Source organism: Capricornis sumatraensis, chromosome 1 (genome assembly GCF_032405125.1).
Source record: "Capricornis sumatraensis isolate serow.1 chromosome 1, serow.2, whole genome shotgun sequence".
NCBI classification, from domain to species: domain Eukaryota; kingdom Metazoa; phylum Chordata; class Mammalia; order Artiodactyla; family Bovidae; genus Capricornis; species Capricornis sumatraensis.
The window spans coordinates 235,558,926-235,563,337 of NC_091069.1; positions in this window are offsets into that span (position 1 = coordinate 235,558,926).

The following is a 4,412-nucleotide window of genomic DNA, read 5'->3' on the forward strand; positions in this document are numbered from 1 at the left end:
GTTTCTGCTTGAGATGTCTGTTTTGGGGAAGCTTCAAAACCCCACTGTGCTCACATTTCCTCTGCAGGCTTCTGAAGCTGGCTTCTCTTAATGACAGCACAGAGTAGAAGTGAAAAATTCAGCCACATGCCTTCAGGTTTAGTCCTGAGGTTAACCTATGTGGTCTCTCCCTGGGGCATAGGCTTGGGTTCGAGATGGGTGGCCTGACATTCAACTGTCTATGTGTCAAATACCTACCATGTCACGTGTCCAGTGTGGGCCAAGGTGTAGTGAGTGCCACGGAAGAAGGCCAGGATGCCCTCTGCCTGGGAACTTACAGCCTTGTGAATGAGAACCAGCCAACAGTGACTTCGTAACTGCACTTACAAGTGTATAGGAGATGCTTCAAAAATTATTTGTAAATGAAATGGAGCTGGATAGGATTTTCAGCTCAAAGCTAGAATGAGGTGAAACTTAATGAAAGGCTGTTGCCAATTGGATTTGATTTCAGAGGTGTCAGAAACACTCTCCTCACCACCCCAAAACCATCCCCACCTCATCTATGGGCTGATGCAGTGCCATCTTCTTCACTGTTACAGATGAGGCATAATTTGCAAATCCCCCTGGAAGGCAAAAAGCAGTCTCACATTCTCACTAGAGTGTAAATGACTGCTAGCTGCACCTTTGCATAAAGAAATGGGGAAACAGTGAGGGAATAGGAGCTAAGGGGTAGGAAGAACCACTGGGAAGGGAAAAACTCACTCATGACCCTCAACATCAAGCTAGTCCAGGGTGGGCCCTGCCCCTTGGGAGGAGCACTGTGTTAGTCAGATGAGCTGAGTTGGAATGCCAGCACCACCACTCATAGGGCCACCATACCTCTCTGGACCTCACTTCTGTAGTCAGAAACCCACAACAATAATCTCCCTCCCTTCCTGCACAGGAAGGTCGTGAAGCTTACCATGCATGTAGAACTTGTGGACTGCCCAGTGCTAGACCAGTGGCTCTCAGACTGGGCTAAACCTTACTCCCACCTGAGGAGCTTTGAAAATTTCCCATCCCCAAGCCACTCTCCAGAACCAACTACATCACAATGTCTCCAGGTGAGACCCAGGCTTCAGGTCTTTTTTTTTTTTCAAGCTCCCCAGATGATAGTATGCCAATGGAGTTGAGAATCACTGCCTGGGGTGGGTGTTTCTAACCTGGGGATAATCCAGCCCCTACTCAGGGGCATTTGATAATGTCTGGAGACATCCTTGATTTCACATCTTAGGTTATGGGTGCTCCTGGCATCTATCTGGATAGAGGCCAGTGTGTGTATATTAGGTGCCCAGTCGGGTCTGACTCTGTGACCCCATGGACTCTAGCCTGCCAGGCTCCTCTGTCCATGGGATTCTCCAGGCAAGAATACTGGAGTGGGTTGCCATTTTCTTCTCCAGGGGATCATACCAACCCAGAGATTGAACCCAGGTCTCCTGTATTGCAGGCAGATTCTTTACCATCTGAGCCACAAGAGAAGCGTCCAGGGATGCCTCTAAATCTTTCAACGTCCAGGACAGCCCCCACAATGAAGAATTACCAAGCCCAATGTGTCCACAGTGGCAAGATTGAGAGGCCCTGACCTAGAAAAACATAAGAAATGTTTGTTTTCTGATTCCTGAGGTTATTTCCGTAACCCAGACCAAGGACATGAAAGTCCAGAATGGCCTAAGATTCTAAAGACCTCTTCACATTTGTAGCCTTGGTCTTTGTCCTTGAGGGTATAGAACTCAAAGACCAAGATTCTCGTAAAGACCATCCATTCATTCATCACATGAGTGCTCAGTCCCTCAGTTTCGACACCACGGACTAGCCTGCCAGGCTCCTCTGTGGAGTTTTTCAGGCAAGAATCCTGGAGCGGGTTGCCTTTTCCTTCTCCAGGAGATCTTCCCGATCCAGGGCTTGAACCTTACTCTCCTGCACTGGCAGGCAGATTCTTTACTGCTAGCGCCACCTGGGAAGCCCCACGAATGCTTAATAAAGATCTATTAAGCAGCAGGCACTGAGCTAACACACCTGTTGGGCCTCCAGGCATTCCCATCCCATCCCTGGTAACTGAGATCCCATCAGACTTCCCCTCCCAATTCATAAAAGCCTCACTCAACTGTTAGGTTCTGAGTGGAGGTGGCCTCAGTGGCGTGGCCCTGCTGGTGTGAGTGTGTGTTTGATGTGTAGAAATGCCCAGGTGTCTGTTCCCCAGTGGAGACTCAGTCCCACTCACTGATTAGCTTGAATATCAGGACCTATTTCACTGGACAGTGGGAGCCACAGGTTTCTGAGTGGGAGAGTGGCAAGATCCATCTTTTAGAAGAACTAATCTGGTAGCTGTTCTCTCCAAAGTAAGAAGAGAAAAGGTGAGGAATAGCAGTTGGAGTTTAGCACAGGGCAGTCACATTTAATTGAAATTCACTTCACATGAGATAAATCTTTCCAAAGAAGTACATGTCGAGTGGGAGGGATGTTTCTTACTGTACATAAATCTATCACCACGGAAGCAGGCTTTGGGCTTTTAACTGCTACTTTCCGGTTGGAAAAGCCATTTCCGATGGCTTGCAAAGGGCTTCCTCCTAAATTGGCAGCAGTGTGTATCGCAGTGCTTGCTCAGCCCTCTTTGAGGCATTTTAGTACTTCGCAATTCCAATGCAAAGCTATTGATGTTGGCTCCATCTTGGGAACACTGCCGCCAGCTCCACCACCTAATTGACACTTGGATGGCATTGTTACCAGATATAAAAAAGATTTTCAGTTCTAACAACAGCAGTTGATCACATAACCGGGCTCTAGGAATGGATTCACTCAGTGATCTTCCAAAGAATGGCAGCAATACTGTGATACCCACAGGACGACAAAGGATGGAGGCTACCTATTTATCAGCTCACTTGGTGCCACGAGGCTTTGGAAGTCATGTCACTACATCTTGCAAATCCTGGGGCCTGCCAAGTTGGAAAGGTCTTGATTTTTATTTTGGAGTTTTTTTTTTTTTTCACATTTTTTCAAATGGGAGGGTTGCAACATTTCAAAATACACTTGAAGTGAGGCCTTATATATTTATATCACATAATTTCAAATATTCAAGAACTAGGACTGCCACGTGCAACGGCTCAGACACCTTGCTGAAGCCAGACCTCAGAGAATAGCAGGCCCTCACTGGGTAGGCAGGGAGTGAAGTTGCTGTGTGGCCAAGCACTGGCCATGTAGCCCAGCTTTGCATCCCATCTCAGTCTCTTCCTAGCTGTGAGGTTAAGCCAAGTCATCACAACCTGTCTGTGCCTCAGTTCGTTCATCTGTAAATTTGGGCTAATAATTCCTCTTCGAGTTTTGTTAGGATTTACTTAGTCTATGTAAGCGACTTAGAACAAATATGTATTTCATCTGCAAAGAGATTTAACAGTGCCTGGCATAACTAGGCAAATTATATGTGTGTGGGTTAAAAATCAGAGATCTGAGAGGCACTTCAGGGTGGAAGCAATGTGACCTCACTGTAGACACGACAACACAGCATGGATGACGAAAGAGCTGGAGAAGCTAATCTCAGGGCAGCCTGAAGCTGTGAACAGGAATCAGGAGGGGTGGGTTTCTAGGGCAGGAAACTTCAGACTGCCTCAGCAAGAGGGCTCGCACAGGGCCTCTCTGACCCGAGGGTGTAGGTTCCAGCGTAGGTCTGCCACCTTCACCCCCACCACAGGGTACTGAAAGACTCGAGTTTCTGATGTAAACACCATGAGCGTCCATCACAGGGCTGGCAGGAGGATAGACTTCTGACCCAAGACCCCCAGGGCTCCTGAAATGTCATTCTCTGGGCAGCTTCCCAAACCTTTCCACAAGAAAGTCCTGACACGTGACCACCAAGGACCTCTCTGGAAAGTCCTAATTTATAACCTGTCTCAGTTAATTAGAATACCTCTACCATTCCTTTCAAGGTGCAAATTAAACAGCTCATCGCTGCTTGCAATTAAAACTTCTGCTCAATTCTCTGTCCCTTATCCACACCACCCCACCTCACCTGCAGAATTGCGTCTCCAGGATCTCTGCCCACTCAGTCGCAGCCGCACATCCCACCCTGAGCTGGGACCTGCAGACCTGCAGAGCAGAGTCAGTAGCAGTGGTGGGGATATACTAACCACTCACATCACAAGAATGGCTTTCCTCTCAGGGTAACTTGGGACAAGGAAAGGGATGGCTGTCCCTTTGTTTAAAAAAAAAAAAAAAGACTTGATTTGCTCTGGGAAGGATACTTACCAATCATGACATCCCCCATTTTCCCTCCAATAAGCAGACCCCCAGTCATCCTTCAGGGACAAGTTTTGGGTCCTCTTTTCCCCCCTCTGCAACCCACAAACCTCCCATCTGTGAGTTCTGATCCTCTTGAATGCGGTTCTGGCCATTTCCCCTTT